Source organism: Sus scrofa, chromosome 9, assembly GCF_054392235.1.
Source record: "Sus scrofa isolate SSC_HxYL_T2T_F1_AM1 chromosome 9, Sscrofa_HxYL_maternal_Yorkshire_Landrace_v2.0, whole genome shotgun sequence".
Taxonomy (NCBI): domain Eukaryota; kingdom Metazoa; phylum Chordata; class Mammalia; order Artiodactyla; family Suidae; genus Sus; species Sus scrofa.
In genome coordinates, this window is record NC_139391.1 from 43,792,250 (window position 1) to 43,816,907 (window position 24,658).

Here is a 24,658-nt window from a genome sequence, read left to right on the forward strand (position 1 = left end):
CATTATATTAAAAAGTCCCATGATGCAAACTCTTCCAGAGCTAAGTGCCCCATCTTTATCTGGAGGAGGAAGGGAAAACACACACACACACACACACACACACACACACACACACACACACACAAACCACACAAAACAAAGACCCAACTTGTTTTTCCGCCAGTCAAGATCTACTGGTTCAGCTTCCCTCTCAACTGGGAATCCCTAGCACTGCAGACCAGGAAGCATGGTGTTGACAGCCAATTTAGAGACTAAGGAGCTACAGTAAAGGCTTCTAGTTGCTTCCCAGTAGCCCCTCCCTCCTGTTTTCTTAGGAATACAGAGAGTCCTCCTGACTTCTTACCAAGCACCCAGCTAAAAAAATGACATTTTCCAGGCTCCCATTTAACTAGTGTGGCTATCAACTAAATTACTGGCCAAGGAGACAGAAGTGCTACGGGAAACTTCCAGGAAGTCTCTTGAAAGAGGAGAGCCTCCTCTTTCCAGATGCTGGACGTAATGGCTGGAGCTCCAGCAGCCATTTTGGGCCATGAGGTAAACATGGGAAAGAAGCCACAAAGTAGCAAAGTGACAACATAAAGTCTTGGTCCCTAACACTGTGGAGCTGCCATACCATCTTCTGATTTATTTTACGTATGATTTCTCTGTTTCTGATTTACTTTACATCAGGGAGTGAGATCACTGTGTTGATGGTATCTATCACTCACAGCCAAACCTAGTCCTAATTGATACTGCAGATGAGGTAGGCAGAACACTGGACTGAGAGTGAGAGGACAGGTTCTTGTCTTGGGTCTGCACTTAGAGTTGGCTGTTACCTTGGGGCAATCCCTAAACTCTGTAGGCCTAAGCTTCATGATCAGTAAAATGGGTCCAGATGAGAAAGGGGATGAATTACACAGTTTCAAAGGACCATTCGATTTCTAAAGCAGATACTTCTGTTAAAACTTTAAGATGTTCCTGTAACTTAGGTTTGACTGTTAGAGAACCCAGTTCAAGAGTCCCCACTGTACCGGGGAAGGCACTTTTAATCAGCAGGGGCACCATGAATACTGTTAGAGTGAGACCCCATGGGGACACTCAAAAAACCCAAGACCACAGACTATGGAATCTGATAAACTTGACTTCAAATCGCAGTGCCACAATTTCCTAATGCCAAGACCTTGGACAAGCCACCTATCCTCATCCTTAAAATGGGCAAACAGTATGGAGCATTGCAGGGACATTGGGTGGATTTGTGTTAGTGCAGACATCAAGCTTACCCAGGGCACCAAAGTGGCAGTGTTCCTCTCTGTAGATTGTGCCAAAGTAAACTGGATGCCTGGAGAAGAGGCCAGATATCCTGGCAAAGATCCTCCATCCTCATGGGTTACCAGGATGGGGACCCCTGTCCCCACAGGGCCCACACTGGGCCATGTGAAGGGGGACAGACAGCCCGAGTTTCATTCCTCCCCATAATGGAAAGGGGGTTGGGATCACAACAAGAGAAAGAAAGACAAAATTGAGGCACTGAGATTTGGGTGTGTGAGCATTTCAGCAAGAAAACAAATATCTTTATTGGCTCTGGACAGTCTGCCAATCAGCCACGAAATTACCAGCTTCTCTCTCCTCCCAGAAGAGCCTCTGCGGCTGTACACAAAAGCTGCCAAAGGAACTTCGGGACCTGCAGAATAAAAGCCCCTCTCTGCCTGGTGCAGGCTGATTTGCAATGCATTTCTTCGGCATAATTTCCCAACTCTGCAGCCACACAAAGGCATTTCTGTCCCTATCTGAGAGTTTAATAATTTCTATTTCCTACACCTTGCATTCATCATGCAGTCTCCTAACACAGACTTGGGCTGGGCGCTGGCCTCAGGCCTCAGCCATGTCAGTGGCCCTCTCCAGAGCCCCTGGCTGGAAGAGCATTTATTAGACAATTTAGCATCATCCAAGGATGCAGCAACAGAAGGCGGGCTGCCTGACCTCCTTGAAATGTAGCTCAAATGTATTCACCTGGCCTTTCCTGGCCCTTTACCCCACCTTGTTAATTTACTTATTCCAGGCAGCACCTACTAACCCTAGACATTGTCCCAGGCAATCTAAGAACTGGTTTCTTATCAGCAATAGCATTGCACCTAGGAGGTGCCATATATACAGAGAGAAGGGGTGGATTCGCTAGAAGTGCACTTGACCATAGTTCTGTAAGGGATGACACCATATCCATTCAAGTTCATTCTTGATATCTTTAGCACTTGACACTATTTGCACATAGTAAATGCTCAATTATATTTGATGAATATTGAGTGGAAAAGTAAATAAGGATCAAGCCCTATAAGTCTAATGAAAAGAGATTTTGTTTGTTAGGTTTTATTTGGTATGGCAGTGGGGGAGGGGACAGGGGAGGGCACAGGTGACCTAAAAGCATGGGTGACCTAAAAGCCAATCTGTGGAGCTGGCCCTAGAGAAGAGCAGAAGTGAGATTTCACAGAAAGAGGCAGAGATGAAAGAGGCAGCTCCCTGCCGGTAGGAGGAAGGGCCTGCAGAGACGAGAATAATGCTGACTCTGTGGTTTAGGATGGGAGAATGAGCCGAAGGAGCGGGTTGGCCCCAGTGGTCCAAGGCCTTGCTCACAGGCCAGAATTGGGGATGACATTAGACAAATCTGAGCTTGGGTCCCAGCTCCATGGCTCAGCAGCAGCATGACTTCTATCAAGGTATCTCACCTTGCTGCGCCTCTGTGTTGTTTTGGGTTAAACAGTCACCGCAGACACCTCCCTTCCAGCATCTCCAGGAGGCTGACAAGTGGCGGTCATGCAGGTAAGACAGGGACCACAGCTGGGTTGTGAGGTCCTGGGAGGGGCTTCCTCAGCGTTTCACAGGGATCCTGGCACTTCTGGTTCATTCTGTCATGGACGCCCATTCCCACCCACACTCCGCCCCCAGTTTGGGAAACACCTGCAAGATCCCCTGAGCCCCGCCCCCTGCAGGAAGAGCTAATCCGGCCAAGTGGAGTGAGAGGCACAGAGAGCAGAAGGGCAGGCAGGTGGGAGCCATGTGCAGCTGACTCAGATCAGGAAGGTGGTAGGGGAGTGGCTCCTGGCAGCCACCTGTCCCCCAGACACTGCTCTGAACAGGCGACACACACCGACCTTCTCAACCAGCTCCTTCCTGCAGACCCTGAAGAGGGAAACTCCTCTTCTTCCCCTTCCTCTGCCCCCCAACCCCTCAGCCATATCATGGATGCCTTCTTCTCTGACTCCAACTAGCGATTCTTAGCTTTCTTTACAGCGCCTCATCCCCCCCTCCCCCGTCCCCCCGTCCCCATGTACCTATCCCAGTGCTGAGTTCAGAGTAATACCAGAAGAGTTAGTTCTGGAATGGACCCTGGTCCCCACCCTCGTTTCACAGATGAGAAGGCTGAGGCCCAGGAAAGTATGAGACCTGCCTGCAGATACACACCAACAGTGGTGGAGCCTGTGGCAACTCAGTACACACATGCTGGTTGATTGTATCTGCCTATACAAGTTAGGAAGATTCTAGCAGCAAGTGATATGATGCCCCAAAGAGCTTAACAATAAGAATATGTATTATCTGATATAACAAGAAGCACTCAATTTAGTCAATCAACATGAAGAGCCAGTTCTCTCCCTCTCTGTGCCCTGCTATGCTCAGCATGCTGGCAGTTCTCCTCAGGCTTGCCCCCTCGTGGTCCTAAAGTGGCTGCAGCAGCTCTCAGCATCATGCCCTCACATAATAATACCCCTCAAAAAACAGATGGTCCCTCTTTTGTGCTCGTTTTAGGGTGAGAAATCCAAGAATCTCTTCAGGCTCTATTATGTCTCATTGGTTAGAACTGCAAGGAGATTAGATTGAGTGTGATTGCCTGGCTGCATACACGATCCAGCCCCTGGGGCTGGGAGAAGCCAGCTTTCCCTGAGGTGCCTGGGTGCAGGAGATCTAGACAAAGCAAAGGTTCTGCCAGCGAAGATAAATGTGGAGGCTGAGTGGGATGCTGGACATGCTACTCAGGTATGATGCTGATCCTCAGCCTCCCAGGGACAATGAAGAGACAGCTCTAACTGGAATGCAAGGGTCCATCAACATGTATTACAGCCTAAGTCCCTACTTTGCTCCTCTTTGAATTCAGCCACAGACCTAAAGAGCCAGGATCGCATCCTTCCTAGCCCTTGTCCTGGGAGCCTCCATTCACTCAGCCACTTGAGCACAGGAGCTATACCATTCAACTCTGCACCCCAACACGTAGCATCATGCCCCAACACATAGTAGATGCTAGCAAAATATTGCTGTGCAAATGCATAAAACCTATAAGCCTAGGATAATTACCTCTCTCTTCCAGGGCTGTAATTGGAATCCAGTGTAATAATGTAGAAAAAAGCGTTTTGTTAAAAGTGCAAGGAGGTGTTACTATTTTCATTATTTCCTTCTCTTCTCTTTCCTCTCCACCTACAAAAAAAAAAAAAAAAAATCCACCTGACTCTTATACAGTTTCCCACAGGAAAGCTTAGGGATGGGTGGAGAAGGGAACATGAGAAAACAAGTCCTCACTCAAGATCTGCTTAGGCTTCAATAACGGACTACCACAGATGAGGGGGCTAAAGCAATTGAAATCTATTTCTCACAGTTCTGAAGGCTGGAAGTTCAAGATCAAAATGCCATGAGGGTTGGGTTCTAGGCTCTCTTGCTAGCTTTCAGAAGGCTACCTTCTTGCTATGACTTCACATGGCCTTTTCTCCGGACAGAGAGAAAAATCTGGTGCTTCTTCATCTAAGGACACTAGTTTTATCGGATTAGGGTCCACAGTATCATTTAACATTAATTACCAACTCTAAAAACTGCTAAATATTAGAAGTTAAGAGTTCAACATATGAATTTTGGGAATGAGGACACAAGTAAATGCATCACTTCTGAAGAGTGTCTGGAATTGTTCCTCTGGTTTGGGGACCTTAAATATAGCCTGCCCTCCATGATCTATGTCATAGCAGAATGTCAGAGAAATGGTGGCATCTGTCCCAGGTACATTCTTGGATATCATCAGCAGACCCTGCCATTCTTGGCAGCTCTCCCGGACTCAGCCATCCCCAGCTCTATGCATCAGCATTTGTTATTGCCTCTCTCATCTGCCCAGGCCACATGTGCAAAGGTCTAGCAACTGATTTGGATTCCAGTTTCTGGTGTGCTAACCCCAGCTTCCTGCTGAAGCTAAAGGATCTGTACCCCCACACACACACTTTGATTTTAGCATTATTCATCAGGATCGATTAGATTGTGCTGCCACTTCCAACAATTCCAAAAACTCAATCACTTCACAAATTTAGTTCTTGCTAGTCTATATGCCCAATGCTGGTAGTCACGGAGCTCTGCTCCACACAGTCGTTCAGGGACCCAGGCAGATGTTGGTTCCTCCAGTTTGTGACATCACCATCTAAGTATGTTCCAAAGAGAAAGAGAAAAAAATGGAGAAAAATGCCCTCCAACTCTTAAGTGCTCACAGGTCATTTCTGGTTACACTCCACTGGCCAGAAATGGCCACATAATATGGATTAATTCACTCATGTGAACAGGAAAGGGAGAGATTTGGAAATACTTGTGAGGCTGAGTAATGTCTATCAAACTCACTCCCTCTGATAATCACAAGTTCCCCCTTGCCAGGAAAGCACCCACATTCCTTTCTTCCCCTTGAAGGTACCAAGTATGTATGCACTTACACATTCTCAGCATATGCACCCATGCTAGGCAAAGAGCCACTTGTTACTTCTGAGTCAATAATTTCAACATTTTTCTACTAAGGTCTCAGCCATAAAGAGAGGTTACTCTCTGACTCTCATCTGCCCAGAAACTAAAAGTGCCTCTACCCGCCTAGAAAGATGGACTGTCCTGTCCTCTCCTATAGCAAGGAATTCAGGACCAGCATTATCGGCCCCCCACTGCCCCCAACCCTCATGACAGACTAAGCTGGGGAGCACTTATGTGCTCCCTCCTCCCAGGCCCCCAGTCCCACCCAAAGATAAATAGTTCAAGCCAAGACATGTGGCCGTGCTGCTGCCATGCCAGGGATTTAGTGCACGCATCGCTCATGCTCCTCTTGCTGCCACAAGAAAAATTACAAATTGATCCACAGGATCTGACTCCCTGCTCATACTTCTCCTGGGCTGCCATGGATGCATCTCTCTAGAAGTAACAGCTGAGCTGGTGACAGGAGGATTTAAGTCTGGCACGGGGTGGCGGGGGGCATTGGTCAGGGAGATGTTGGGGATGGTGACCTGAGAGTATGAGAAGAGTGGATGGTGGGAAGAGAGGCTGAAGAGCTTGACTATGATGCAAAGTGCTAGGTGTCTTCTTCAAGAGTCTACCTGGGGAAATAAGGCAAACTTCTTGCAGCTCAGTGGGCAGGGTCTTTGTCTTCTGCCTCCTTTAGAGTAAGGACTGAAAATACTACTCTAAGTCACTAGCTCTTAAACTTTTATCATGTGCTAAGTATTCTAAATGCTTTATATGAAACAATTCACTTGAATTCATTAGAATTAGACTCAGCTTGGAATGACGGTAAAACAAAGATAACAGCAGTTTAAGGAAAATGTTTATTTTAGCTCCTGAGGTGAGCTGTGCAGGGCTAGTATGCACATCACAGTATTTGAAGCCCAGGTTCCTTCTATCTTGTTGCTCTTCCTGTATGGCCTCCACTTCCAAAGTCACTTAATGCCCCAAGATGACTGTTCCAGTTCCAGCCACTCTGCCTGAATTCCTGCCATCAGGATGGAGTATGGGGAGGATAAGAGTTTGACCCCTCTCTTTAAAGGAACATCCTAGAAGCCACACACACTGCTTCTACTTGCATTCCATTGGCCTGACCTTAGTTATGCGGCCGCAGCAGCAAGGGAGGCTGGGAAATGTGGTCTTGATTCCAGCCAGCCATGTGCTCCAGGCAGCAAACCGTTAGGAGTTCTATTGCTATAGAAGAAAGAGAGAAAAGTAACTAAGGGACCACTAGTAGCATCAGCTACATCATTCATCTCACACCAACTTCTTGAGGTGGTTCTGTTATTAAACGCCTTTTACAGATAAGGTAACTGGCATACAAAATTTTTGCATGAAATTCCCTGATCAAAATCATTCTCATCCTTCAAGTTACTTACTAAATGTCAGTGACCTTCCACCTTGCATTAATACTAAGTGTTTATCTCTCAGGCTACACGAGAGAGGCTACACAATGTCCCTGAAGGTGATACATTTAATTCATCTTTCTCTCACTGGTGCCTGTTATCATGCCTGATATAAAGAGGACATTCAGCAAATAAATACTTGTGATAGTAGATAAAATATAACTCTTTCCTTTGCTCTGTCATGATCACCCTTATTATCATAAACCAATTAATTAGCTGTTATACACACTTAGCACCCTTAAGAAAAAAAGACATGACATCCACCGCCCAAGAACAGATAGCTGAAATTTGGGAGAATTTGAAATGGAAAGAATGACTTCCACCTCTCGCCCCCCACCCCTTATCTGGAGAAGAAAGATCCTGCTCTCCTGCTGGAAAAGCTTTCATGATGAGCTTTCAAGCCAAGAGGATAGAAACTCCTGCCTCACCCCCACCCTCAGGGCAGAGAAGCAGGGCTGCACCCAAGAATATGGAACTGCTGATCAGCATCCTTTGCAGACGCCCCTCCCTGCCCACTGCCCCCACCCCTGATGCTGACGAGGCTGAGCAGTTCAGGCAGAGTTCATCTCAAGTGACTCCATCATCACCCCACTCTCAGCCAACTCTTCGCGGCATTTGCAATTTCTCTGCTCCGGGGGTCAAGTCTCCAGTGTGCCCTCCCTGAGTAATTGTGAAATTATTATGGTTGGTGATTTTAATTTAAATTGGATGGAGAAATGTCATACTGCGGTCGACTCATTTGCTATGGATTTTCACTTAACCAAATTGATTAGTCAACCAACTAGACTTAACTTGAGAGTTGTAATCATTCATTATTAGATCTCATTTTTCCCAACGCACCCAGATGATGTCAAGAAATTAAAACTGCAGCAAAAACTTCAGCAATATCTTCTCATCAAGGCAGTGGGGTCTGCTTGAAAGGCCTGACGGATGAAATAGGCTGTGGAAATTTGTGGGGAGCCACCAGGGCCAATGTCCTTGGTTGCTGCCCCAGAAGAACGGCCAAAAGAAATGAATTGGGAATTCATGCGGAGGAAACCAGGCTTTCGGAAATTGGGCTTCCCCTCCTGCCCTTCCCATGTGTCAAACTTCTACTCATCCTTCAAAAGACACCTCGAATGCCACCTTTCCTTTGAAGCCTTCCACGATTCCCAGGCGGGGTGATTTGCCATCTTTCCACTCCGGTGTACATCTCTGTTACAGAAACCAGTACATTTTCATGTAATTATTGTTGAAATATCTTTTCTCCTCTAAATTAAAACTTTTCAAGGCAAGGGTCATGTTTCATTAAATATTATATACTATCTGAAAAAAATAGTTATATAGGGAGATTTGTTTAACTGAATCACTTTGCCGTATACCTGAAACACTGTAAATGAATTATACTTCTTTTTTTTTTTTTTTTTTTTTTTTGCCATGCCTGCAGCATGTGGAAGTTCCTAAGCCAGGAATCGAACCTGTGCCACAGCAATGACCTGAGCCACTGCAGAGACAATGTCGGATCTTTAGCCCAGTAAGCCACATGGGAACCCCTTCTTTTTTTTTTAAAGGGTGTAATGTATAAAATAAAAATATCCTGACTCCTATCACTGTGGTTAGCACAAAGTGGGCCCTCAGTAAATGTTTCTCTGTGGATTGAATGAGTGAACGAATACACTGCCTAAAGGACAATATAGGCATTTAAGCACTGGAGTGGATCCCGCGGGCAAAGCAAAATTCTCCACTGTGGATTCTTGCAACAGCCTGAGAGTGGGAGAGAGATGGCTCAGCTGCTACAGGTATGAATCAAACCTAGAAACCAGAGTGGCTATAATGCTGACTATGATGCACCTGTACACTCTGCCTGCCAGTAAAGCTAATGTGATTGTCAATTGCTTCAACTCTACTAACATATATATCCAGAAAAAAGGGACAGTCACTATGCTTCTACCCTGGACAGTCTAATCCTAAAACATCACTTAGAAGGACACTGCAAACTGAAATCTGGGGAAAGAGGTCCCATACGATTTGGGTTGGCTTCATGGGCATGCAACCCTGAGCTTGGTTTAATGCTGCCTGCTGTCACCATCTTGAAATTCTTGGTAATTCTGGAACAAAGGGCCGCACATTTTTATTTTGCACTGGGGGCCCACACAAGTTATGAGGCTGGTCTTGCATATGGCGGAGGGACCTGAAACCATGTCATCTAAAAAACAGCTTAAGAACCCAGGATGATTTGCTTGGAGAAGGGAAGCCTCACTGGGGACATCCTCTCTTCAATGACTAAAGACCACCATGGGGAAGAAGAATGAGACTGCTTCTGTGCCACCCCAGAGGATAAAACCAGGACCATGATGGCATTAAGGCTCATTTAGTTTGGGGTTGGTATTGGCAGGCAAGGGGCGGGGGCACTTTGCATTGACTAGAACTACCTATTTGAAAAAGACTCCTGGGAGAGGAGCAGTCCACAGCCAGAGGTATTCAGGCTGAGACTACATTCAACATGGAATCTTGTAGAGGCAGAGGAGGAAGCATCAGCTGGGGGATGGACTGAAGGAGTCATAAAGTCCCTCCCCAGGCTTTGACCCCATGCTTCCAAGGCTAGGCAGTCCCCTTCCTAAACCAGAGTAGGAGCAAGTGGAAGGCAGTGGAGAGGAGCAGAGGGGAGGGACGGGGGAGAGAATCACTGCCTGGGGTAAGTAGATATGGACCAGGACCCTAGACTTCTAACAGCTGCAGCCAGAGGTGAAAGGAGGAAGCTTCACAGTCCATGTTCCCCTAAGTCTTTCCCAGCAGCCTTCTCTCCTGTCGCTGGGGGAGGGGGTTTAGCTGCCATGGTCAGTGTTACCTGGGCAACTTATCAGCATCCTCTTGGGTGTGCGTGCGGCTAACAAACACCCCCCACAGTAGATTTAATCACCCACCCAGGGTGTATCTGGGGGCTGAGGAGAAGGTAGGCGTGGCTAATGACAAGGAGTTAAGTCCATGATCAACCCTCAAAGTAGTCTTAAGTGGCTTTGATCCAGAAAGATCCAGGGAGTCTCAACACATGAAAAATAAGTTCCAGGCCAATTGCTTCCTTCCTGGCTTCTGGAATCATTTTTCCAGCCGTGCTGTCTGCATACCCCAAGGGAGCTATTCATTAATGAGGGTGAGAAATGCCTAAATTACGCCTCTGGTTCACGTCCAACTCATTCAGAAGGTAAGAAAGTGAGATAACTCACTCCTGCACCATTTCCACCATTATCATCGAGTCATTGCCCCTCAGCACAGGGAGCCCGTTGACCAAGAGACCCAAACTGCACATGCTCCCCCTCATTTCTGTAGCCAAGACCTGACCCCTGGGGCCCCTCCTTTCTGTTGCTATTCTCTTTATCAATGGAAACTTTGTTTCCTCTTCCCTCAGCCCCCACCTGGGCACCTGAGCTTATGGGTCTCTGTCTGGTTATGATGAGATCAACCCATTGGACTGATTCAATGCTCCCACCCCTGGAGAGGAGCAGTTTCATGCTCCCACTGGCTCCAAGGGATTAGCAGCGTGACAGATCCCCTTCTCCTCTCCCGACCCCACCCCACCCCACCCGCCAGCACCTCTAACTCCACATGGGCTCTGAAAACTTCCCCCTTTGGGGGGCGAGCATAAGGCAGAGAGGAAGGGGCACCGAACAAAGGCTTTATTCAAACTCCTGCATGCTAACATCTCCAAAAAGCTTTTAACAGAGACCATCATTTCCCTCCAAGAATCAATGCATTTTAATTCATACGAAGATATTTGTCTGCTGCTCCGTTCCTTCGAGGCGTAGAGACACGTTTAACAAAACAAGCCAGCCTCGCGTGGAGACGAACGCACCGGCTTCTCCCTGAAATTACTGGAAGTTCATTTTCAAAAGCCGTCCTGTTTTCTGGGAATCAATGCATATCAACTAAAATCAATAGCTTCTCCGTGCGGATGGGCTGAGACACCAAACTGATCTAGCGTTCCAGTGCATTTATATCCAAATCTAGACGTTCTCAACAAGTCAATGAATTTAAGCGTCTGCCAGTGTCTTTTCACTTAAAACTAATCTGTTTGCTGATCGGACTGCACATTTCCAGAGCGCGTCGTAATATACTCAGTGTGTTTACTAGATCCAATGTACATTAACTCAAATAAAAATATTTCCACTTAGCTTAAAATCGAGTTTGCCCCAACTTTAGCAATGCTCATGGGAATGATCTCTAGCCAATCAGTGTGCTAGCCCAGCTCCCCTGGAGAACACGGTCTGGTCTCCTCCAGCTGGCACCAAGGGCACCGTTGCTCTGGAGCTGACTGGTACATTCTGGATCAAAGTCCTTCCTGCTTCTGTGGACCATCGACTCCAGGATTAGAAGGAGCCCTGAGGGACTCCTTTGGTTATCCTGCCTCTCAAACTCTAGATTTCCCCTCAGCCACGCTGCAGGGGGCGGGGGGAGGTGGGGGTCCCTCTTCTGTTCCTAGAAATCACCTAGGAGCCTGGCTCTGCAGTCCTTCCTTCCCACATGGCGTCATGTGCAATGGAGGACTGATCTCTAAGGAGCCACTTAACGGGCACCTACTATGTGCAAGGCGGCGTGGAAAGTCAAAGACGTCAAGGAGCAGCTGCAGCCTAGAAACCAATGGTCTCGAAGGGAGGGCCTCTAATCCCGGTTCTGATGGCCAGTCAGCAGCTGTTTCCTAAGCCCCTCGCGGTCCGGCTTCTGTGCTAAGCACTGGGAGACAGTGATGGACATATCAGACAAAGCCCATTGCCTGCAAGCGCCCCTAGAGAAAAATCAAGTGAATCAGTACAAGAACCCAATGATTAATTATATGTGTGCGCAAAGCGCTGCTCGGGAAAAATACAGGCTGCTGGGGAGTAAATAGCACCATCTAAACGGGAGGTGGGAGGGAGGGAGGCAGTGGGAAGGCGCCGGCCTGCTACTCCAGTTCCTAGAGCAGCATGTCATTCAGCTCCTCTTGCAGTCTGTGAGGAGTTATGAGGATCCCCAATTTGCAGGTGAAGAAACTGAGGCTCACAGCCTGCTTCCTTACAGCTCCGTGAGACAGACCACTTTGGAAGTGACAGTCATCAGACAGGAGCAAATTAGCAACGGGCAGAGCCACGAGTCAAGCCCTGGAATGTCGGACACTAGAGCTGGACCTGTGTCCTCCCTGCCGTGCCACCCAGCCCTCACAGGCACAGTGAGTAACACCCCAAGCCGCTGTGTGGTCCTGGGAGCCAGCCAGACCCAGAAGGGCAGTGCGTCTGGATTTAAAAGAGGAGGAGAGCCCTGGGGCAAGGGGACTGAGGTTTGTATCCAGGGAGGCTTCCCAGAGAAGGGACTCTGGAGCTAAGTCAGAGAAATACTGAGGAAGGGATGGGTCTCAGATAAGAAAACAACTGGAAAAAATGCTCAGTGGTGCGGAGTCCAAGCCAGGTTCATGGACCAGGTCTGTGTAGAGGCGTCGTAGGAGACAAATCTGCATATGGGGGCATGAAACCCTGACTCTCAACCTTGACTGTCACACTCCAGGTGTGGTATCTGATTGGACCCCAGGTTCCAAAGCTGCTGCTGGCCTCCAAGAAGCCAAGGGTCAAGAACACACCTCCGGTTCCCCAGGCCAAGCCCATCCAGACCCCCTTTGATCCCACAAGGTGCCTCTCCCCACCCATCTCTGATACTAGCAGCACAGGGAATTCTGCTGAGGGAGGCCGGTCCCCAACTTGGAGAAGCCTCAAGGCATCACCATGGAGACGCTACAGGCCGCCAGCCTCACAAAAGGAGCTGTGAGCTCCCCAGCTCACCTGGGACTTGGAACTAACGAGGAGGTGGCAAAAGTGTTTCATTTTCTCCCTTCTTCTTGCTCTCTCTCCAAAAGAAGAGGCGCTTCACACAGGCAAACAAACCCCACCCTGCCCTGGAAGGAAGCTGCTGGGCCCGCCCTTCCCTGCCGGCTGGCCTCCTGCTGAGAGAGGGATGGAGAAGCCTGTGTCTGAGGGTCTGTGACGGAAGGCTCCCAGGAGAAAAGGATGATGGAGGGACCAACAGGAAACCTAGGGTCGTTCATGTTTTCTCCTACCCCAGTGGAGGTGCATCTCACCACGTGTGTCAGTGTAAGTTGATACTCTGGGTGCCTTCACTTTGGAATTCTGAAATGCAAACAACCTCTACACGTGTCTACAAGCCCACCTTCCTTCATATTAGAGTAATTCACACAAATTGGGTGCCCTGGGGTGAATTCAACCCCATCCCCACGCAAGAGCTGCATCCTAGATTAAGCATCCCAGTGCAGCCTGTCCCCATTCATCAGCCTGGGGAATTCCGACTATACATAAAAGGGTGGGAGTGCCCTCCAAATGGTGCAAGGAGGAAGAGAAGAGAGAAGGGAAGGAGGTGCTGGGATACCCAGAATCAGCCGGGGCTGGGGTGGGATGCGGACAGGAAGGCTGTTGCTTCTGAGTTGGGAAGGGAGGAGACAGAGCGTTTCTAGCCAGCAAGCAATCTTCACACATGCATTGTCATTTTCTTCTGCAAAGGGGTGAGAAGGGGGTGTGTGGGGGGAGAGGTGGCAGCAAGAGAGGGAGCAGGCGGGAGAGGTGAGAAATCCAGCATCTTCAGACCTGCCCACCCTGCTGGCTTCTCTGCTGTGTGCAATTCCTCATCTCACAGTCATTAGAGAGCCCACAGGAAGGATGGAAGCCGGACACCCCGAAGGGTGGGAAAATAAAGAGAGGGGATGTGTCTAGAAGGACTAGATAGATGCGTGCCTGGACCTCTTGGGAGAGACAGGCCCCAACCTGAAGCTGTCCCAGCCCCCAAGTTCCCAGGATCTTAGGAGTGGCAAATGGGCCAGCACTCTTGTGGCTCAAAAGCCTCGGAAGCATCCTGCAGGCGGAGTCCCCTTGTCTGAGCTGAACTCCGTTCCTCTTTCCTTGCCTTTTCCTGGGGCGAAAAGGGTCTCCACTTTCCCTCCAGTCTGGCTGAGCCCCTTCCAGCTCATGAGCAAAGAGTAGTCAGCTGGGAGGCTGGGAAAGAAGGAGTCCCCAGAATAGCCCTGGTGGGAGGAACACTTGCTCCTAAAAATGGGGGTCAGCTCCTAACAGCCCTCAACTCCCCCATAAAGGCCCTGTCACATCGGCCTACACACCCCTCCAACTCATCACCTTTCTGAACTCGCCTGGCGTGTTGCCTCACCTGTTCTAACCTAGTCACAGCATCTCCTTCTTAATCTCCAAACATATCCGTGCCCTCGGGCCTCAGGGCCTTTGCACTTGCCGTTCCCATGGTGCAGAACACCTTTTTCAGGTGTTTTCACACCTCGCTCCCTCAGGACTGAATTTCAGCATGACTCTCTCAATGAGCCTTCTTAGTTTCTCTATCTCAAATTCCAGCCACCCCAACACTCCCTTCCCCTCTTCCCAGTTTTACTTTGTCTCAGCTTTTATCACCACCTTTATTTACTTATTCATCTAGTTTATTGTCAGGATCCCTCCCTGGAGTGCACATTCTGTGAAGGCAGGGAGTTTTGACTGTTTTCTTTCCTGTTGTGTCCTCAGCACCTCGGCAGATGGCAGGTCCTCAGTAACTTTTCACTGAATGAAAGAAACATCCCTACTTTGGCTCCGCCCACTTTCCTGGACCGGCCACAGCAACGCCCCCTTCCAAATACCTCTGAAGACATCCATCTTCCTGGACAATGATCTGTCCTTTGGACCCAGGCTGAGGTTGCCGGGAGAAAGATGGCAGGAGTAACGGAATGGGCATTTTCTCCAGCCAGGTCTAGAGCAGGCAGGATGTGGGTGAAAGGAGATGCTTGTGGGAGGGAATCCCGCTGAGCCGCTGGATGACATTATCACCGCGGGCACAGAGCAAAGTCATCATGATCACTAGCTTGTCCTTTGGAGAGGAGGCGCACACACACACCTCTGATTCCTCTCCCAGTCATAGGGGTTTGAGGAAAAGACTCCAGAGTCAGCAGGTGGGTTCCGGCTCCTGAGCAGTCGTCAGCAGACAGAGCAGATGTTAGTGCCAGCGGTCACTTCACCAAGATGCTAGGACCTGATTTCCTTCACCGTTAAGTGGGGCCAGAAGTACCCCCGTATTCTGTCCGCTCATCAAGAGTGGGCTGAGAGTCTCGGGTGGTTTCGGGTGTGGCTGCCTTTGTGAACTCCATCTTACTGAAAAAAATACACAACTCTTGCTGATTTCAACCTACAGTTGGTGAGGGTGGGGCTGAGGGGCTGAAGAAATCAAAGCAAAAGGAAGGCAAGTAACTCCCCTCCTTACCGCCATAGCATTAGGCAAAGCACCAAACCGGTCCAGCTGAGTTGATTTCCTGCTGGAACAAAGGTCTTTTGCAAGTTTGAATTAAAAAGAGCACCACAAAGGCCAGCCAATGGCTCCCAGGCACAGGTGCCTTCCTCAGCCACCCACGCCTCCAATGGGCTGGTGGGACCGAGGACGAAGCACACACTATTCCAGCTGACGAATCAGGTGCCCACGATGCTGTAAAGGTGGCTTGGGGCTGGAAGGCACCCGACAAGGCAGCCTGGCCGCAGGTGGCACCCTGACCCCAGCTGGCACCCTGACCCCAGCTGGGCTAGCCTGCTATCATGTATAATTGAGCTTATCGCGGGCCACTCTCGCTGTCGCTTAGAGCCATTTGATGTCGCTGAGGCTTTGGGAAAAGGAGAAGGGTGAGAGGGAAGAGGCAAAGGCAGGAGAAACAAAAGGAGTTTCGTAGCAGGACTTCAAAAAAGCCAAGTGTTTGAAAAGATCTTTGCTAAGGTTCTGACCTACTTTGCATGCGGATAAGCCTTCTCCTTGGCTTTAAAAGAAAAAAATCCCACACAAAGTGGTCGCAGCTCTATTCAGCAGGGCCAGGGCTGCATGGCAGAAAGGAGCTTTAGTGCTGTAATCAGAGGCCATTTAGGAGCCATGATTTGGGTAATTACATAAGATTTCAGCATCTCTTCTTCCAGGGCCATGTGTAGCTCTGGAAGATGGTGCTGCCAGAGGGAGAGAGCCAGGGCTGAGAGGGGAGGTGCCTGGCCAGCCCAGTTGCAGAGAGCAAACCTCTTTACTCCAGAACAACTGGTCACACCCTAACCCAGGTACAGACCTTGGCTCTGACCCCTCCCAGCTATGTAACCTGGTGTTTTCTCCTCATACTTACACTTCAGATGATGACTTGGGTAATAGCCACAAGTGAACTTCCTGGACCAGTGCTTGATACATGGCAGATGCTTATTTTTCATCTTTGGCCATGCCCTCAGCATGTGGAAGTTCCCCGGCCAGGAACTGAACCCGTGCCACAGCAGCAACCCAAGCCACAACAGTGGGAACACCAGAGCCTTAACCCCCTGAGACAATGGGAAACTCCACGGCAGGTACTCACTGATGGTGACTCTCTTCCCTGTTTTCTAGAATGAGTTGGGAGGAGTCAGCCTATCCTGCTCACAGATTCCTTGGACCCATGAGTGCCAAGTGGGGTCTCCAACACCCAGTGATTAGAACAGATAAGCAGAGTCAGAGGGGCTGGCTCAACAGCTGCAGATGCCCAGCCTGAAGAGGGCCCCAGGCCGTCAGAGCAAAGGGGACACAAGAAGGGGCAGGACAAGAGGCTCAAGGACGTGGCAGTGGAAGAACAAGGGGTGCTCTGCAGAGAGCAGATGGCAATGGATGCTGTGCTCCCTCACCCACCAGTTTGCCCCATGGCCTCACTGCCCCACCAGTGTATAGGGTACAACACCCTGAGCTTGGTGCCCAACAGAAAGAAGAAAGTATGATATGGGGGGCGGCATGCTAGGACAGTTACCATGTTTAAGAGAAACATGAGCTGGGATAGAGATTCGAGGGGAGAGAAGAAGGAACTCTTGTGAAGCTGGGCTAAGTGTTAATTGTTATTAAAGTAATTCATGATATTAAGAATCATATTACATCATCCTCACAATAAGCCTATGAGGTTGGTACCATTAGGGAACATTACGATTCCCATTTTAAAGATGAGCAACTGAAGTTTAGAGAGAAACTAAATTGTTCAGAATCTCACAGCTAGTCCACAAGTCTGTATCTGCATCAAGAGTCTGGGTTACTTCATATTACCTGCAAAGCCTTTGTATTCAGTCAATAAATATGTACCAAGCACCCCCTGTGGGTCCCAGCCTCTGTTCCAGGCACTGGAGATGCAGCAATAAACACAAACAAATAAATAAGTCTATGCCCTCATGGCACCCACATGGGTCAGTGTTGTGGGTTTTAACACTGCACCCCTCCTCTTCCCAGCAGGGTGAGGGACTACTCTCGGAACATACTTGAGGGCTGAAAATAAACCCTTTTAATCTCAGTCAAATTCAAGCATCTAAGGGTAGGTCAATCTCTTTTGAAAATCTAATCATTTCCTGAATTCCAAACAAAGACAAAATTAATTGTGGATTATCTTTGGCTTCAGGTTGCCCTCTGAATGCAGTTATCTTGCAAAGGAGCTACTTACTACTGGCTCCCTAGGCTTTGGCCAGCGGGGTTTTGAGGATTGGAATTCCCAGCGTGTCCTCCAGGACCCTGGACGACAGGGGAACCCTTGAGGGCTCTGGTGAGGGGCTCTCACCCCTTTGCTGTTCATCTGTGGGTCACCTAATCCAAGGGCAGAACCAAAGGGCCAAAGCTCAGCCAATCTCTGCCCCTCCCAACTCAGGCAGGACTAAATCTGCAAAGAATGCTCCAGCATTTCAGCTTGACCTGGGACTTGAGACCTGGGACCCGAGACCTGGGACCCGGGACCCTTTCCTGCAGTGCTGGCACCTGGACAAATGTCTCCTTGAGCAACAAGATACAGAGAGACTATATGGGACTCAAAATAACTGAGTGCATGTGCAGTTGGGGCAAATTGTGGGCAACAAGATACAAAAAGACTGAAAAACCAACTGCCACTTCTAAAGAGCATGGAGCACAGAGCGGAAGCAGGGTACTGTGCATGCCCCCTATACACACTGCCACCAAAGGGGTGGCCAAACCACCTAAGCCACCCCTCTGGCCCGACGTCTGGACACGCCCCTCCCTTCACCCCATAGAAGGAACCAGCTCACCACTCCCCCACCCCTGCCCCATCGGGGAAGGAGCTAGCGGGGGAACCTATTGCTCGTCTTCACTCCCCCTGCTAAATAAAGCCTTGCCTGAATTTCTCGTCTGGCCTCTTACCACTTTCTCTTGATTAAGGAAGGCCAAGACCCCCAGGCCCAAGCCTATCTCAAGCTCAGGGCAAATGTGCAGAAATCTTATAAGATAAGAATGCTTTGGGGCCCAGAATATTATTCAAGGCATTATTATATACAGTCCTTACACATTCCACTCAAAGACATTTGCCTGAGGCTGTTGGCTTCAGCATTGTTTATAATAATAAAAAATGGAAGCTCAAAAATATCTACAAATAAAAGAATCATGAAATACACCATAGCATAGCCATATGGTGGAATACTATGTACCCAGTAAAAAAGAATTCAGTGGAGAAACAGACACTGGCAGGAAAGACGTAAACACATTCAGTAAGGAAGCAAGCCGCAGAACTATATGCTTAATAAAGTCTTATTAAAAAAAAAAAAAAAACCTGTGTGTGTAGAGGGGTCTACAATTTCAAATAGATGATGCATATAAAGCTGTAGCATGGTAGCCGGCATAGAGTAAGTTAAGCTATTATTTACAAATATGTTTTTCTAAGGTGGGGCATAAGAAAGATCTATCCCACACTTACCTCTGGGGCAGGAGTGGGACGGGGTGGCTCTCAGCTCAGCATGCACCACGAGCTAATCTCAGGCTGTCGTTTGAGTGTCTTACATTGGGCATGGATGGGTTTTGCAGCTTTCAAAACATGAAAGGGGGAGGAGGACACTGAGCTTCATTTTCCCAAATATTGTCAAAGAAGGCGCTTTCCTTGATCCTACGTCTTTTGGTCTTTGAAAGTTCTTTCTGGTGTGCTCTCTGAGTACCTTCTGAGCTTCAGGCCGTGGCTTTGCTTCTATCCCCCTTCGCAGAGGAACCGAGAACGCCTCACCACGCCACTGAAGTGGAGCTTCAGCCACTAGGGCCCTCCCCCCTGGGATGCTCAGCATCACTCTGGACCCAGGTTCACAAAGGGACCAGGTGGTCAGAGCACTCCTCTCTTCACAGGGTTCGGGCTTCCGGTGACCACCTCCATCAGCTGTGTTAGGAGCCTTTACTTTGTCGCCTGGATTTCTGCCTCTGTCCTGACCCTTTTATTTTCTCCCTCCCTTGCCCGTCCTTTCAGCTCTGGTCTCCTCTTCTTTCTGGCACCCCCACCCTTGCCCATGAACACAGTTTTGCAGAGGAAAAGTATGCAGAGCATTTTCAAGGCAGCCCCTTGGTCCAGGGATTTTCAAGGCAGCCCCTTGGTCCTTGGCCTGAGGATGGCGGAGAGGGTCAGGCAGTTCTGGAGGAAAGGGGCTTACCTGGGCGGTAGCCCTTGGCCATGAATAACCCCAGCTCAGCCCTGGTCATTCCAGCCCAATGACCTCTTCTCCTGGAGAGGGTTGAGCAGCGGGGCAGGGGTAAGAAGGGGGAAGGTGGGGCAGCCTTAAGAGCCCAGCCCACCCCCACCTCCTCCCACTGGAGAAAGGTCCGTGCCGGAAGGGGATGCTCCCTGTGCGTGGAAGGCTCTCCGGGCCTTCCGTCCTCAGCTCCACCCCGCTCCATTCGCCATGAGAGACTTGGGATGTTCGGGATGATCTTTAGCCATCCAGCAGAGTCCTCAGCAGCCCAGACCCTCAGGAGACCCATAAATGGATACAATGGAGCCTCCAGTTGTCCTTTGGGATCTGCCTGGATCGGAGCAAGGCAGGGGAGGATCTTGGGAGGTACAATGTGCACAGACCTCGCTTTCAGCCCCTGGCCCCAGGGGCTCTGCCTGGGCGAGAGGACAGATCCTGGCTTAGGCACACGGCAGGATCTGCTGCTGGTGTGTCCCCAGGCAAACCCAGACTCTGCACCACCCGTCTCCGCCTGCCCTTCCCTTTCCACCTGGTAGTCAAAGGAACAGTTGCCCTTTACGCATTATGAATGAAAACAAATTTTCAACATTGCCCAAACCTTACTATTGGCTTCACTGGCTCTCAGAGGGAGTTAATTCAGGTAGATGCGATATTCCCATGTGATAGCTGAGAAATAGAGGTCACAGCCATGCTAGGGTCCAGGGCAGACCAATGGCTGATTCTCCTGGCCCCCAGCCTTTCCATCAGACTGAGCTGGGCCTCATGTGGGCTTGCCTTACCTCCCCACCAGCCCCTCCACCAGGGGCATCCACACCTGAAAACCCCTGACACCTACCACCCAAGGGATCAAATCTTAGACAGCCCTTAGAAAGGGCTTTCCCAATGGCTTGGAATTACAGCCTGCTAGAGATTTTCTCATCCTCTATCTTTATATGTGAGGGAGGTGGGATCAGAGAGGTGAAGTGATTTGTCCAAGGCCACACAGCAGGGCAGAGCTAGCCCTCCACCTGGACCCAGCTAGTGGATCCTCAGCTCACCCATCTCAAGGTGAGCCAGCCCTTGCCTCTCTCTCCTGGCAGACCCTGGGCAGGGTCCGGTAGATGGGTTTTCCTGCCAGTCAGATCGGAGCCTATGAAGGGATTTCAAGGAGAGGGGACTTTATACTCTTCCTCTTGCCCCTGTCATGCACTGCAAGACGCATGAAGGATTTCCAGCCAGAAGATGATAAGTGCCTCACGGTGCCCTGTGACTAAGCTTGTCCCCCAGGCAGAGGCTGCTTGGAAGGGGGAGGGGAATGTCACAGGTGCCGCCCACAAGCTAGGCACCCCATGGGGGAAAGGGCAGGAATTTGGGGTCCCCACTGCAGCCTCTATCTCATACCTATGTTAGCCTAAACTGACAGCTCTGATGCATCCCGTGCAGAGAAAGTCCTAGAATGAGAGTCTGGAGGCCTGGATCCAGCCTCAGATGGGAACCAACTCCCAAGATGCCCTGGGCAGGTCTCCTACATATTCTGGATGTTGTGGCCCCATCCACGAAGCAAGGATATCAGACTAGGTTATCTCTAAGGTCCCTCTAGTTCTGCCATGCTCAGCTCTGCTGTTTAGGAAGAAGGGAACCGTAGCGGTAGAAGCATTAGGAGTCAAGAAGAGATGGGGTTGAATAAACAGTCATAACTTAACATCCTTAAACACAGACTATGCTCTAGGAACTCAGGAGGGGCTTCGCACATGTTCTTTCTTTTGATCCTCATAACAATCTTCAAGGAGTTCCCTGGTGGTTTAGTGGGTTGAGGATCTGGCATGGTCACTGCAGGGGCTCGGGTTGCTGCTATGGAGCACGTTTGTCCCCTGGCCTGGGAATTTCTGTATGCCATGGATGCAGCCAAAAAGAAAAAGAAAAAATTTCAAGATCCTATTCTAATTATCTTCATTTTATAAATGATGCAACTTAGAGAGATTAAGTAATTGTCTGAGGTCACACAGCCTGTTATCAGTGGGACCAGGACTGTCAGTTTTCACCCACCACACACACACACACACACACACACACACACTCACCCCACATTCACACACTCACACACACACATTTACAAAAATGCACAGACATGCATTCACACACTCACACAGACATATGCTTGTGCGCACGCATGCACACACACACACACACACACTCTCTCTCTCACCCCATATTCAGCCTGAAACCAGGCCCCTGGGGTGGAGGCTGCAGGACCCACCTCTCCCAATCAGCCTCTTGGAATAGCACCTGGCCCCCCCTCCCTTCCCTTGGACCAACACAGCCCTAACTTTCTGGCACCTTCCCAATGTCAAAGATTCTTGTCAGACCACAAATCCCAATTTTTGCTCCAGAGAAAATGGCTCCATTCTATCTCATTCATTTCCTTCCTGCTTTCTACCCCCAATTTACCCACATCTCCTAAGGTCCCTGCCTCATCTCCAGCCAGAAGCCCCCTTCCCAAGGACTCCAGCTTCTCAGCATCATCCACGTCCTTGGCTCTTCTTATTCTGTGCCTTCGATTCCTCGGAACTGCTTGTCCTGAGCTTCCAGGCTCTGGGCTTCTCTTCTCGGGGTGCAGAATGTATCCAGCCTGCCTCTTTCATCCACAGCTTCCCATACATGGCCCCGTATCAGGCTCAGTGCATGGGCAGAGGGAGAGGGGCCTGGCCACTCACATGTGAGATCACAGCAGGACAGCAGACGAGACACCCGATGAGCTCCAGCAAGGGACCTGTGATGCTGGCCGGTGCCAAGGAGAGGGTCTGGGGGTCAAGGACATTGCTCAGCCTGAAGAAGAGGAGGCTGGCCCCTGAGCAGAGGGGAGAGGGGCAGTGGAGTTCCCCAGGGAACAGAGGGAGGGACGTGTAGAGGGAAACAGCCCGAGGACTTGCTGATTCATTACAACCTGGAGGACCAGAAGAGGGAGCAGCAGAAGATGGTACCAAGCTGGGTGACGAGAGAGGTGTGGGGAACCTCACAGACCAAGAGCTGTGGGAAGGAAAGTCTGTGTGTGTGTGTGTGTGTATAATGTGTGTGCGTGTGTGATGTGGATAATGTGTGTGTGGTGGAGCAGGAGAGGGTGGAGGATCTAGTTTCAAACACTGGTTTCGAAATAACAGAGGGATCTTCCAGTGGAAATGCCTGTTGGGTGATGAGAAAAACGAGATCTGAGCAGCAGGGAAGGCGTGTGCGTGCGTGTGTGTGTGTGTGTGTGTGTGTGTGTGTGTGTGTGTGTTGGGGGGGTTACATAATTACCAAGCTCTGAACTCTAAGCTATGAGAGGGGGGCCCCAGGTCTTAGCTCCCCCAGCCACACCTCCCCTGCCAGGGGCCTGAATCAGTGGCCTCAGCAGAAACTTGACGAATGAAGGCAGGTGACAGCCTCCTGACAGTGACCATGTAAAGATGACCTGCACCCCAATGGGGGCCAGGCTGTGGGGTGTCAGCAGGTGCTGGCACGGCAGGGAACAAAGGGAATAAGGCAGGCCAGGGAATGCCTGGTGACATTCTACGGAGTGCTGCCAGCAGGGCATCGGAGGACGTGGGGCTGCAAAGAAAAAAGGGGGATGGGCAGGGGTGGGGCTTTTAGGTTTGTGGGGAGGGAGAGGAAGGTGGCTAATCAAACGTCAGCTAGAAGCAGTCAGAAAGGTTTCTACTCCGGTCACAAAGGTTAATGCTGGGCTCCGTGCAGGCACGGGCCCTGGGCATGAATCAAGTCCTTGCTGGAGGAAGTGGGGAGCAGGGAGTGGGGAGGGCCTCCCAGTCTGCAGGGGACAGGGGCAGCGGCCAGGCAGTGACAGCACATGAGGTGGGTGCTTTGACTGAGGCGAGGCAGGAACGCGCTCTTTTGAAAGGGGAGACATAAGCACTTCGGGGGAGAGAGGGGGCTAAAGAGGCCAGCACCGGCCTTGGGATGGAGGGGGTCCAAGTGGTGCCTTGAGACTTAGGTCCGCAGGAGACAGAGCCTCCAGCCAGAATCGCTGCCTCCAGATTCCTAAGAGCTTCAGCTTCCTAAGAGCCTTAGGCACTGGGGAACCCAGGCAGGAGGAGCAAGGGTGTGGTCAACGTTCTAGCTGTCTCTTCCCGTTCAGTGGATGCTGTCAGTGTGCTGTCCCCCCTGTAGTGCGCGCACGCGCGCACACACACACACACACACACAAAGAGCCACACAGCAGAGCCACTTCTGCCATCAGCCAAGGTCACACAGTAGGTCACTGTCTGAGTTGGGGAAAAGCGCCCAGCATCCCCATGAGCAGATATTCCCCAGAAGGACCGAGATGGAGGGACCCGCCCCCAGGGCCTTCATCCCCTCTCCTAAAGGCACCTTCCCTTCCCCGATCTTGCCCAAAATCAATCCCGACATCTCCTTAAATCGAAGTCAGCCACAATGAAAGGGTGGTGCAGAATTTTGTTTACCAATCCTGGCATCTAATTAAAATTAGCTGATGGTTCTTCTAGTTGGTTTTTTTGTCCTGACTATTTTTAAGCTGGAGCTGCTAGATCAGGGCCGCCACTAGTAAGCTGTCAAATCAAATTTTCAAAAGCAAATTGCTTTTATAATTAATTTAATTATTATTACGGCTCCCAGTTTTGTGTTGCCTTAATGAACACAATCAGGTTTCACCCTCTGCTTCTCCCCCCCACTCACTTAGCACCCCCTTGCCTCCCCAGACCCACCTCCCACCTCTCCAATCCAAGTTGGGCAAGTGGAAAGGAAAGAAGAGCAGACACGTGCCCGGTCCCCCTCCCCCACCCCCCAGCAGCTACCTCTCACTCACGCCCTCACCCTCAGAGTGAGTAATTAAAGTTCTGCTCCCTGTTATGGAATAAATGGTACATGTTTTAATTACCCCTGAGCTTACCCAGGCATCCTCACACCCCCGCCCAAGTCTGTGAATCCATGGGGGGGGGAGGGGCAGTTAGGAGAGAGAGAGAGAGCTTCTGTGACAGTGACAGCGGTCTGTCACCCGGGGTCTGGAATTCACTGGGGAACTGTCAGTTACTA

General features: G+C 50.0%; 1 protein-coding gene across 1 annotated transcript in view; it reads right to left on the reverse strand.

Annotated features, from left to right (window-relative positions):
• The window catches only part of BUD13 (BUD13 homolog), a 678,491-nt gene that overhangs the window by 179,902 nt on the left and 473,931 nt on the right, over positions 1-24,658 (reverse strand). Inside the window, exons 15-16 of the transcript XR_014815375.1 lie at positions 6,847-6,945; positions 4,321-4,440 (exon numbers count right to left, since the gene is read on the reverse strand). The gene's annotated coding sequence lies outside the window, so the exon portion shown is untranslated. The remainder of the gene's footprint in view (positions 1-4,320; positions 4,441-6,846; positions 6,946-24,658) is intronic.